Below are 13,723 nucleotides of genomic sequence, written 5' to 3'. Positions count from 1 at the left end.
AATTGAATAGATGTTACTAGCGAATCTTATCTTCCCGATTTTTATTACGCTCGATTTCTATCGCGGTCGAAAATAATCCCTTGCTCTTTTATTCAATTAGTCTATCAATTAGTCCGCGTTCAGAGTAGCGGAGTTAGAGTTGAAAATTTCAAGGGGATTGTTTTCATGGAAGAGATAAAGTTTCACAAGTATCGTCGCAATTGATTTCGGCATCTAGAAAGGGAAGAAACGAACTGGAAGAGAAGAATAGGAACGGAAAGTTTAGATTGCCTCGTGGCAGCCCGCTTTATTTATTGACACTTAACCTCTGCGACAATTTCCTGCGCGGCCTCAACTCACTCACGATCCTATACCTTCTACAACCGCGTCTTCCATTTACGATATTTCAAATTGTAAAACGCGAAACCTTATTTTCTAATAACCTATTAATCTTAAATTTTTCTTCTTGATATTCTCATGCGTTACTCCTCCGATAGAATTACACGTATCGAAACGCAAGGAACGCGCATGCGCGTTTTGAACGGGAAAAGCCGTTGCGAAAGCAAGAGTCATGCGCAGAATGAAATTTCAAAGCAGTGCGTAGCGAAGCATCGGTTTGTTAAATTTCAAAGCTGCTCGGTGTATTTCACGATATCGAGCACGAATTGAACACGAGTTTCTTTTTCTTTTTTCACGAGTCGATAGACGAGTCGAAGGGAAAGGATCGTATATCGAGATACTCGCAGTGTCATTGCCCATCGGATTATTCCGCGTTTGATACGTACCGTGATAACATACCTTCGAGCAGTGTTTACAGCTTGTGTCCACGTAGATCCACGTGGATGGAATATTATCCATCCGCAAGAGCGGAAGCGAGGCGATTAATCGGAATCGGTGACGACGGCCGCGTGACTGGATTCGGCTCTCGTTCGCGCGTTAAATTCCGCTTTATCCATTTTTCGCCGCGTTTCTTCGCCGCCCACGCGGCGGACTACCGCCTCTCCTCCCCTCCTCCCTCATGCATCATTCATTCGCGCTCACCTCGGCCGTCCCAATACGCGTTATTGCGCCCGGGGAATGAGAAAGCAAAGAGCTCGTAAGATAATGACACCGAGATAATAACTTTTAACAACCGCTCGATTGTTATCGCCGTTATATTTTTTTCTCTCTTTTTTTTTTTTTCTTTCGCGATCCAACCTTGCCTATTGTTCCGAGATCGACCGAAGGATAAACGAAGAAAAAACGCGTTGTTGAGGATCGGAGATGTTTCTTTTTTTTTTTTTTTTTTTTTTTTTTTTTTTGAAAAATAGATAATACACTCGTTTTGCAAGAACAAAAGCAAAAAAGATTTCTTGGAAGATAGTGGAAGGAATTATCGATCTTCTTATAAGTGTTTATCTCTCGATTCTTCGCAATTACAACGATGATTTATCTATGATTAATCGTAGATACGATCCAACTTGTGTATTTTGCTATTCAGATTAAAGAAATAATTACTATAGCGTAATATACAACTTAATATAATATATCAATATCCATTTCATACATATTTGAGGAGAAAGAATGAGAATCAGATGTAAAGATATATATATATATATATATGTATATATAGAAGAATACTAAATTTGTAAAAATTCTCAGATTACTAAAATTTGCAAAAAGCCAATATTGAAAGTAGAAACGATAAGTAGACGATATCGAGGAAAGTGTACACGCAAAGATATAAAGCGCGTAGAGGTGAATTTACACGTACGTCGTCTATCAATTTTATCGCCCCATTATCGATAACAGCGTATACTCGATGAACACGTCGAACCATTTCTGTCCAACGATCATTGAACAGCGTGGAAAAAGCATCCGAAAAGATGTATTATTCGTCATCGATCGTGCTGCGCGAATTCGATGCAATGTGATTAATAAAATTGGCTCGTTGGATTGAATCGATGTTAAATCTTGCGATTCTGAAACGAAACGAAAGCGGTATCCCGCGTTTTAGGCTCGATTCTCGATACACATCGAGTCGAAGCTACATAGAAACATAGGTGCGATTCGTGGAAGAGAGTTAATCTCCCTCGCGTTTCTCGGTCGACAAAAGGAGGGTTCGACCCCCTTTTGTGGAAAGATCCAAGAATCTTCTCAGACCGAGGCCACTGACCTGTCTATTGTGTGTGCCATCCTCCCATATAAAATATTTGGACAGAACTTCCGGCGCGCCAAGAACATCCTTCTCTCCCCATTTCCTCCCCTTCTCTCGAGTTTCCTCGACACGTCCAAAGTTTCTCCATCTCTCTGCCGATCGAGAATAGCCGGCAATCGATCCTCGTAAACCTTGTAGACCAAGCTTGTCGACATCTTGTCACGAGTACACTCGCGAGTATTTTCTTCTCTTCTCGTTTCGAAGAACGAATCGTTTGGAAAAATGTAGAAGTTGTTGCCAGGAATTTTCTATCGATATAAGAGATTTCTCCATTTTCATTTGCGTTGCGAGAGGAAAGTTTAGGAAAGAAATGCACCTTGTTCGAAACTTGGAATTTGTTTCAACGAGGGAGCAAATTTGTAATTTTTGAAGATATCAGGATACCTTAACAATCCCTTAGGACGGTTCCCACGGTGTTCAAGATTCCTCGTACACGCGAGCAGTTCAGCTCTACGGCTGACACGCCACGATTTCGGGGGATTGATGCACAGGGTGCGTCGATCCTGAATAATTTCGAATCAATGTATGTACAGTTTTTAAGAGATCTCTTCTCACGACCATTTCTCCTTTCGAACGGCTTTATTTTTTTCTTTTTTTTTTTTTTTCAATTTTACAGTCCAGACAGATTTATCTTATCTCTTCTACTTCAAAGTTCTTCTTTCGCTTGCTTCGCAGTTTTTTTCTCTTTCTCTCTCCCTCTTTTTCTAGCAATTTTTATAGAGCGTTCGACGAGTGGGATACGAAGCTCGTGATTTACTTTTTATAAATACATATTTTCACGATATATGCAAATATCGCCGGATGTCGGAGCAGACAGAGTTGCTGGTACACGGGGGCTTACACGGTAAATTTAAATTACGATAAAATATTCCAGGAGGCAAACGTGGGCCCTGATAAAAGCTTGACAGCTGTCGGCACGAGCCTCGTGCACAATAGGATTATTCAACGCGCTGTGAAAAAGACATTTTCTACGGCGTGGCTCGATTAAAAACGTCGAATTAAAAAAAATCGTGCCAAACGTTTCATAGATTTTCTTAACGATTCTTCAGGGAGGAAGATTACGTTTCGCGTAAAATTTGTACGCAGCGGCTCTCTTTTATCGTTTCTTTTTTCTCTCTCTCGATATTTATCGAAACGAGCAAACAGAACGCAGCAGATATGATAGCGAAAAAAAGAAAACGTTGCTCTTAATCTATATTTTCAGGAAATCGAAGTATCAAGTATCAATGTTTCAATCAGTCGCTCATCGTCCCGATATCTACAATCTACGCAATTACTATCTGACTCAGAAAAGGAAAAAATACGCAAAGTCTTGATTAACGAATGAATTTCTTTTTACAATGCTATACATATATATATATTATACACGCGAGGTTGGCCCTTTCACGCGTTCACCACTCGTTAGATGCAATCTGTTTCTCATGGTCAGCCAGAGAAAAGTCGAGATTTCATCTCGAAACTGATGCACCCTTCGTATATATGGAGCAGGTGCACGGTTACCTGCCGTAGGCGGTCCTACTTTTTCATTCCTCTTCACCTTTGCTTCCCTCCTCCGCCATCATTTTGCGCTCCTCTTCCTTCCTTTTCTTGTTCTCACTCCCTTCTCTGCTCAACGCGAATTAGTGGCGCGTATAAATAGAACGCGGTTCACACGCGATATCGTGAAGCCTCTCGATCACGATAGAACGATCCTTGAAAGATTCTCTTTTTCCAAATCGATTCTTTCCTCGTGGATTCACACTATGCAAGATTATTTTGCTGGTATATGATTACATGTCTTTGATTGGATCGATTTTCGTTTCGATTGCAGAAATAGTGGAAGTAATCGTTAATCGTACAAAAATTAATAGTAATTGGATTGTAGTGATTAGTTCACCCTCTGAGTTTTCCATTCTTTCTTCAAAATTTATTGGCAAAGAATAAAGTGTCATCGGTTAACGAATGCTTGATGAAATTTATAACCGAGATTAGACTAAATTTCTCGAAATTCTTCTTGGCAAATCATTTTCGACCTAATAAAAAAAGGGATTTTAACCCTTCGTACAATCGCCATCCTACATTTTATTTATATTATATTGCATTCACTCTTGTTAGTTGATTGACAACTTTCTTAAATATAATACACTCAACAGACCGTTCCTTTGAAAAAAATATTACTCGATCATCCTCTTGGAAAACTCAGTGTAGATTAATTACATAATTAATGGCTTTTAATTTTTTAATTATTGCAATAGGACGTTTGGCAGTCCACAGCATTCCATGTATATGTGGTGAAAATGGGAGTGGAGGTCGGTGAACCTTGCCACACGAGAAAAATCCGTGTTTTCGACTTTTTTGAACTTGTGCCTCTCTCGAGGATAAAACGGCACCGAATTTATTCCGGACCACCGAGGTTGCCTGGAAAAAAAGGCTTGTAACGAGGAATATCTTTCTTTCGGTCGGAAGAAATAAATTATGGACGATTCGTACGCTTAACTACTCGTATCTCTTCCTTAACCGTGGCTAATCTTCCCCTTTCTAAGCTTCATTCCAATTTCTCTCTCTCTGAAAGCATCCCTCCTTTCGATTCAGAGCGAACAGTCTCGGGGAAATTTTCTTGAAAGTAATTAGAAAAAAAAAAGAAAGGCGAAACACAGTTTAAAATCCAATCTTCCTCCTCCGGTTCCCATTGGTGGATTGTTCTCTCAATTTCAAATTTTTCCAGCAGTAGAAATTTTCCGATTTTTCGACCGTGGTTGCGTCGAATATATTTTGAATTTTCGCGACCATGAACCGGTTTGAATCGGTTCAAAGATGAAAACGCGTTATCGAGCGTTGCATGCAGAGGAAGAATAGATTTTCCCTTCCTTCCTTTCTTCTTCTTTTTTTGAATGATTATTCCTCGTTAAAATTCATCGTTAAAAATCGATTGTTCAAACGTGAAGAATCACGTGAAAAAATAGTGGGCGCTTTTTCGAGCGAATCCTCCTTTTCATTTTTGTTTTCTCTTTTTCTAAGAGAATCGTCGCGATCCTATCTCGGAGACATTCCAATTTTTCATCCTTTTAGTCCCCCATTTGATATGCTATCCAACCGGGTCAGGCAACTAGCCAGCGTCTCCTTTTTTCCTCGAAAAAACACGGAGCGGAAAAACATGCGACGTGAAAATTACTCCCTCGTTTCATCGATCCTTTCTCTTTCCTTTCTTTCAAACGCTTCGAAAAGTTCGCAACTTTTAAAGAGAATACACCTCGTTGGATCTATATCTTCCATTCATCTCTCATTTTTTCTTTTCTTTCCTTCCCGAAATCGTCAATCGAAACGTATTCCTTCCGCATAATAATAGAATATGCATGCAGCGCAGAGCGAGAAGATCCGTGCGTGGTAGACTCGAATCGGGACACGATTGTACACGAGCGCCACCGATAAGATTAGATAATCGAGCAAGAGAGACATTCAACCTCGAATCGATATTACGAATAAGCTTTTACAAGCTCGATACGAGCTCTCTCTCTCTCTCTCTCGAGTGGTTCCACGTTGTTGCTTATATATATATATATAAGAACGGCGTGCACACGTAATCGTTAAAGAAATTTTTTCTCGATAAGGCATTCGCCATTATCGATATATCGCTGATCGATCGATTTATACGAAACATTTTCCACCATTTCCCTTTATATCTCCAAACGTCGATTCCCTCGACCGGAAAATCCTTCGCCAGTCCATGCTACCTCGTGCGAGAAGAGAGGGGGGGAAAAAGGGACGAATTTAGTTTGCCTTTCCTTTTTTTTCTCCCCGTTCAATAGTTCAATTCCTCGTTTCCCGGAATTAGCTCTTCGTTCTGAAGCGGCCGACAAACGCGTCGTCCGACGAGTTCTGCGAAGCTGTGTGGAAACTGAAGGGGAGGGAAGGAGGAGGGATGGAAGAAGGAGAGAGAGAGGAGGACAATCGGTCGAGTTTCACCAACAGAAGCAGCAGCATCCCTGCTGGAACCGTTAACCCCTGCGATGCGTCGCGTTTAACCCTTTCCTCCTCCTGTTTTTTCTCCTCTCTGCACGCTCTGATTCTCCTCCCCCGGTCTCCTCCACCGTCGCCCTGTGCATCCACGCGAGAGGACGAGGGCGTGTACGGGGGAGGGGAGGATAACGCCGGCCAAAATTATTCTCGAGAATAACCGGTGGAAAAAAGGACGACTGGATAATAAACCGGCTTCCTCGAAAGTGTAACAGGAATTAATCGTTTGCATTCGCGACATATTCTACGTTTTATTATTATATTTACTGATGTAAAAGTAATCCTTCTTAAATATAAATGTTGATGAGTGCAAAGGAAAAGAGGAAGAGGATCTAGGAAAGTGATGCTTCCTTCCTGCGTAATTTAATTTTCTCGTTTCGATTCCTCTTCTATCGTATAATGATTTCGACGAGGAAATTTCAGAAAATCAAGCTTTTTTCGATCGAAACAACGAGATCGGCGGAAGGCACACGAAAGACGAATGTTTCTCTTCCTTGGAAAACGTAATTTAATTTTCTGGTTTCGATTCCTCCATTTTTTTCTTTTTCGATCGGATGGAGATGGGCGGAGGGCCAAGAGAGAACGAATGTTTCTCTTGCTTCGTTCGAATTTTCTGCCGCGCGTTGGGAAACACTGTATCCAGGAGGAGGAAGAAGGAACGAGGTCGCGCTCGTGTCTGGCCAAGTGCAGTTAGCTTCGATGAACTTGTCGGAATACAGGGGCCGCGTTGTTGTCGGGCCAGGTGGCAACGGCACGGTTGAAAAGTGTTCCTTCCGGTGCCCCCGTTCTTCAAATTAGCCACACCGTGGAGAGAAAATTAATCCACCCAACTTTCCTCGGCTCGGTCGGCCGACTTTTTAATTAACTTGAACCCGGCAATTATTGGCCGGCCCCCTTGTGACCGGACTCGGCACGTGTCGAAACAAGTGAGAAATGAAATTGTGTCGAGGAAAAACGAAACAGATAGCGAGGGGATGATGTTGGACGGAATTGGACGAGTATTTTTAATGTCTTTCTTTGATGAAATTTCCTTCTCAGTTTTACTTACTGTATATCTTTCGTGTTCAATTGTTTTCCAAGATATCGATACTTCATGAAATTGTGTCGAGAAAAATGAAATTGGACGAGTATTTTTAGTATTCTTTCTTTGATGAAATTTCTTTTCGTATTCTCAGTTTTAGTTACATATAGTTAGTATATATATATCTTTCGTTTTCAATTGTTTAATCAAAATATACTTGATTCGCATTGCGTCGAGAAAAATGAAATACGGAATTTCTTTGATTCTTCGATGAAATTTCTTTCTATACTCTCACTTTTATTTTCTACGTATTTTTCTACAATTTGTTGGGTAAATTTAACGGTAAGGGTTTATTTTCAATTGTTTTCTAAAATATCGATACATAATAAAATTGTGTCGAGAAAAATGAAATTGGACGAGTATTTTTAGTATTCTTTCTTTGATGAAATTTCTTTTCGTATTCTCAGTTTTAGTTACATATAGTTAGTATATATATATATCTTTCGTTTTCAATTGTTTAATCAAAATATACTTGATTCGCATTGCGTCGAGAAAAATGAAATACGGAATTTCTTTGATTCTTCGATGAAATTTCTTTCTATACTCTCACTTTTATTTTCTACGTATTTTTCTACAATTTGTTGGGTAAATTTAACGGTAAGGGTTCATTTTCAATTGTTTTCTAAAATATCGATACATAATAAAATTGTGTCGAGAAAAATGAAATAGGAATAAGGTGGATGAAATTGGACGAGTATTTCGATAGAGATCTATCATCTCGTCTTTCACAATTATATATGTGAAAATTGTTATTTCGCGTTCTTTCTCGGATAATGAAATTTCTTTCTATATTTTCAATTTCACTTGCTAGTAGTAGTTTTCTACAATTTGTTGGGTAAATTTAATAATAAATGTTTATTTTCAATTATTTTCTAAAATATCGATACATAATGAAATTGGACGAGTATTTGGTAAAGATCTATCTATTTCTCATCTCGTCTTTTATAATTATATGTGAAAATTATTATTTCTCTGAAATTTCTTTCTATATTCTCGATATTATCTACCACATATTTCTCTACTAATTTGTTAGTAGAAATTTAATGGCTAGGATTCATTTTCAATTGTTTTCCAAAACTCAATGGAAACTTTATCAATTTTCATTAACGTATTTGAGAGAGAGAGAGAGAGAGATTCGTGTAACTACACATTTTGATAATGACCTGTACAGGATCATTTTATGTTTCCGTTTTAAACTTGTGTTACGAATACGATCTCAAAGAATTTATCATATCTCTTCGAATTTCATCTTTATCTCGCTTCGGTTCAGTGAACTATTAATCCTTTCTTTATTTCGTTATATTCCTGAAACGATACACAATCGCTTTCACAATTCTCCATAAAAATCTATGCAAGACATATTATTTATCACAATACTTTTTTTTTTTCTCTAAAGCATTTGCTGATCCATATACGATACAACACATTCTTTTCTTATATCATCGAGCGTGTCGATGCGAATTCACCCTGTATAATTCTCCTCCATTGAGCGAATCAACGAAACGAGAAGGAAGGGCTGTATTACCGTATCTCTGAATGAAATTTCTCCGAATGAATCACCGGCCCACGAATCGTCGTAACGAGACGGATGCTGAAATATTCGTTGGGAAATGTGGGACGAATTTGACCTTCGCGGTCCATCAATGAAATGGATCGATGCGCCTCGACCTTTCGAACCGTTCCTCAAAAAGAATCCCACGAAATTTCGTTGCGCTTTCTTCGAATCAGAGTTAAGCAACTTCGATGCTTAAAATTCTCTATATTTTTATTTCCATCTGTTTATCGGTTATTAACGATAATCATTTCTCGTTGAGAAAATTTCTACGATTCTCGTCTATTCGAGAAGAAACAGGCTTTTCCGCTTCTTGGAAAGATACAGATTTCTATAGAAGGAAGAAGGGTAAATTAACACGTTTCGTGTTAGTTTAAACAGAAACTTTTCTCCTCTCCTTTGTTTGTTTCGCGCCTTAGAAGAAAAATCTCGCGAGAATGTAGACGTTTCATCGTCTGATTGACGCGAAAACAGTCTGCGAGTCTAATCGAAATTTTAACAATTCATCAAAATTAGTAACGCTTTTCGCTCGAAGGATGCGCGACGAACGAAAACGAGTTTGAAAAAGATGGAAACGATATTTTCTTCCCCTTCGAGGAAGAACGAGGGTGCGCAATATTTCCAGCCTATCGGTGAACCGCGTGCACCTCGAGAAAGAGAGAAAGAATGTCTAATCTTGGAGGGTGGACAGAGTTCCCCTGCATAAACTTTTTATAAACTTCGTGAAAAGGGAGAGCAACTCACGTGCAAACAATCCCCGAGTTTTATTCGAATCCTCGCTCGCTTCCTATGATTTTCACGATTTAAACAATTTAAAGATCGAAATTCAGTAAAGTTCTATTCTCATTGTGAATTAAAATTGTGCTCGTCAAAATAACTCGAATAACATTCGTTCGTGTTAGCTGTTGTCATCATTACAACGAATAAATGATTGAAGTAATTGTTTATTCGTAACTTCGTCTAGTTCCACGCTTTGTTAACGACATCCTGACATCATACAACACTGCGGAATAATGGAAGGAGCTGTAATTCGAATTGTTATAGGGTATAAAGTTCACTGAAACTTTATTTATAATTTTATTATTGAACGTTGCCACCAGTCTCGCTATTTCATAGTTTCTATCTTTTGTTTATCTTCGCAATCTTCAGATGTTTTGTAAACAGATACGCGTGTAATTAAAATATATCCATTCAGCTTTGTTCACCACTGCATAACCACGAATATTCGAAATCGTGAAAATTACTTTTTACTGTTTATCGAGTTTTACTGGAAATTGAAATATCTTGGAAACTATTGATTGTTTCCATGTAATATCGATACCGGTCGAATACAGAATTAAACTATCGTTAGAAAGAAGAATTAACCAATGTTGCTTTCCTTCCACCGAGTGAACCTTGCGGTACGCGTCCTCTCGCACGTTGACACTCTGCTGTGCACTGAGTTTTCTTGTAACGCAAGCCGAGCAAGAGGAATTATATGTACAAAAATGCTCGCCATTGTCCAGAGTACCGTTCTCCTCGCTTTGTCGACGATCCTGATATTATACACGCTAGTGGAAGAGGCTGTGTAATTTGAATATGGAAAATCGTAAAAATTACTTTTCACGTTATTATACGAAGTGAATATCTTCGAAGCTATTAATTATTTATCTCGTGATATCGATACTATTCGAATACAAAATTTAATTTTATAAAATTAAACCTATCGTTACAAACATCCTACAATTCGAATGCACGAATTTCGTAAAAATTACTTTCCATGTTACGAAGCGAATATCTTCGAAACTATTAATTTCGATATAATTTTGACACCGCTCGAACACGAAATTACATTTATAATTCTATCGTTACGAATCGTGATTAGCCTAAGCTATATCGACGAGAAATAAAATTTTAAAATATCGCAGTGGAAGAGCTATAATTTGAATGTACGAAATTGTAAAAATTTCCATTTCCATTTATTAGAATAGTCGTGAAAACTATTGATTATTTCGATATGATATTAATACTACAACACAAATTTATAAATTATCGTTACAGATCGTGATTAGCCTACGCTATATCGACGAGAAATAAAATTTTAAAATATCGCAGTGGAAGAGCTATAATTTGAATGTACGAAATTGTAAAAATTTCCATTTCCATTTATTAGAATAGTCGTGAAAACTATTTCGATTATTTCGATATGATATTAATACTACAACACAAATTTATAAATTATCGTTACGAATCGTGATTAGCCTACGCTATATCGACGAGAAATACAATTTTAAAATATCGCAGTGGAAGAGCTATAATTTGAATGTACGAAATTGTAAAAATTTCCATTTCCATTTATTAGAATAGTCGTGAAAACTATTGATTATTTCGATATGATATTAATATTACTCTACAACACAAATTTATAAATTATCGTTACAGATCAGCCTACGCTATACGGACGAGAATTAAAATACACAAAATCGTGAAAATTGTTTTTCGTATTACGAAGTGAATATCTTCACTATATCGATGAGAGAATTTAAAAAAAATTTTTGCATCGTATCATACGTTAGGTTCTCTGGATTTGATTATCGTCGTTTCGCGACTCAAATGTTGCGACACGAATGGATGGAAACAAAAATACAAGAATTGTGAAAATTCTTTCCAACGCATACTTCCACGCTCACTTACTTGCTTACTTATTCTTCGCTTGTCTTACGTACTTAAATTCAAATTACCGCACAATATGGATACGCCACGTTACGTCGTCGAATCTGCGAAATCTACGAAACAATAAACACGGCAAATTGCTGAATGAACGTTCTCCATGACCAGGGTTCAGCTTATTTAATACGAGCAACGTGTATAATTCCGTTCATTCCTGCCCATCCATTGTTTGCCGCAATGTTTAATCGAACACGCGCTCGCGAATGTTTCGAACGGGATGCGATTCGATAGTGGCGAACTCTAGGCGACGCAGCTCGTCGTCATTAGGCCGATAGAGGCGGTCTCGACCTTTCGTTGTTCCTCCTTTTTTTTTTTTTTTTTTCAGCCATTCCTCGTCCAATTAAGCCGCGGACAGGAAAGGAGAATAAATTACGGAACGGTATTCTTGGGAACAGCTCGCAGGATACCGATAAATAATTCGCCTTATTTAAGCTTGAACGACGTTCAATTAAACGCAATTTAAATATATAAAACGTTGTCGCGACCGATGTTTCTATTGGCGTACGATACTCTTCGATTCGGTTATTAGTATTATTATTATTATCATTATTATTATTATTCGTAATACATTTGCATAATGCGCAAACAAACGGGATAAACGGTTTCTCCTTCTTCTTCTTTTTAGAATTTTCGATTTTTCGTTTCTTTGCGAGTTACCTGTAAGAGTTGCTTTTGCAATTGTAATGTAGTCTCGATTAAAACGAAAGTGAATCGAGAAAAATATTGGAATAAATATTGTGCAATACTTATTCATGTCGAGTTAAGGGGAAATAGAGGGAGACAAATTATCTCGAGAGAAAAAAAATTTCTTTCGTATCGATCGATTAACAGGACAGGATTGTGCTACGTATCTCGATGTAAATCGTGATAAATCGAAACGGCGAATCACGATCGGGAACAAAGAATCGACGAAGAGAGAAGGATTCGTTCGCCATTCGTGTTCGCCAATCGGATCGATCGATCGGTGGACAAGCGTTTGTTTAACAGGAAGCTGTTCCGTCGAGGCGAGATGGATGGAAATAATTCTCTCGAACAATGAACCGTGCGTTGAATGGAAGAGAGAGAGAGAGAGAGAGAGAAAAGGGAGGAACATTGGAGGAAACAGAAAACGAGAGAAACGAAAAGGAATAAATATTTTCGAAATGAAATATTCTCTCCTCGTATCGTATACATCAGACGACACATCTAATCTTGTTTAATAAGTAATTTATATCTCGTTCGAAAGGAAAAAAGAAAAATTCGAAGAAATTCAATCGATCGGCAAGCAGGGTAAGGGAGAAATGATGTTAAGCGTATGAAGAAAAGGGAGAAAAAAAAAAGAGGTGGAAAAGTGAAAAGAGGCAGAGAAATGAGAGAAACTAAGGAATGGAAGCGAAGAAGGGATGGATTTAAGCCGGGCGTATACCAGCTATTCCGTTGATTCAGCTTCGCACAGTGCTCGTTCCACGTCGCGGAACACGAAACGACGTCGATATCGATTTTACGACTGACGGATTAGTCCCTCCACTTTTCCTCCCCTCTTTTGAGAGAGAGAGAGACTGTGTCGTTAGTTACTTGTTCCATCGTTGTGGTCGCGGTTAAAGAGGCAGCGACAAGAAACGTTTCGTTCCCCGAGCGGAGATTAAGGAAGACAGGGAGATGGCGATGAGAAGGGAAGCTGTTTAAAGAAATGTCGTCGATAGGACGAGAAACTTGTCGATCCATCCTGTCTGACCGATTAATAATATCTCGTGGAAAAATAATATTTTTACCAATTATTTATTATTATGTATATATATATTTATTTCTTATATCGTGTCGATATAAGTAATCTCGAACTTTTCAATGATACGATTTTTGACGATAAGTTTGATAACGTGAGAAAGAAAAAAATGTGGAGAAAAAATTTTGGTGAGTTAAGTAATATTAATAAGACGACGGGTGTTATCGGAGTTACGTACGCGTATATCATTCGTGAGCTGTAAATAATGTGTGTTATAAATAAAGCGAAAGAAGTCGGGAAGAACGATCGGCGATAAAACTTGAACCGAACAATCTTATCGCTCGAATTCGTGTGACTGCGTTTTCGAGAAACGTGGAATCGAAGTTATAAGGCGACGAGCAAAGTTTAGGAGAGCTTAGTCGGAGTTAAGTGCATTCCTGGATATCGCGCTTTCTTGCTGACATCGGATGTAACCATTGTAAAAGATTTACGAGAAACTTTCAAACGGTA

The 13,723-nt window shown here is 38.3% G+C and overlaps 2 protein-coding genes and 1 long non-coding RNA gene across 3 annotated transcripts in view; 1 reads left to right on the top strand and 2 right to left on the bottom strand.

The window, feature by feature from the left end:
* HLH54F (basic helix-loop-helix domain-containing transcription factor HLH54F) overlaps positions 1-13,723 on the bottom strand; it is a 106,407-nt gene that overhangs the window by 26,517 nt on the left and 66,167 nt on the right. The gene's annotated exons all lie outside the window — the stretch shown is intronic.
* p130CAS (Serine_rich_CAS and FAT-like_CAS_C domain-containing protein p130CAS) overlaps positions 1-13,723 on the top strand; it is an 87,980-nt gene that overhangs the window by 10,405 nt on the left and 63,852 nt on the right. The gene's annotated exons all lie outside the window — the stretch shown is intronic.
* On the bottom strand, positions 1,246-2,424 carry LOC147656876 (uncharacterized). The gene is made up of 2 exons (XR_015293719.1): positions 2,135-2,424; positions 1,246-1,940 (listed from the first exon to the last, which is right to left on the bottom strand). It is a non-coding gene; the product is annotated as an uncharacterized LOC147656876 (long non-coding RNA).

The sequence above is a fragment of the Apis florea genome, unplaced genomic scaffold (genome assembly GCF_048593485.1).
Source record: "Apis florea isolate Af1SG1 unplaced genomic scaffold, ASM4859348v1 contig_3496_pilon, whole genome shotgun sequence".
Lineage (NCBI taxonomy): Eukaryota > Metazoa > Arthropoda > Insecta > Hymenoptera > Apidae > Apis > Apis florea.
This window is presented reverse-complemented; position numbering and strand designations above follow the sequence as displayed.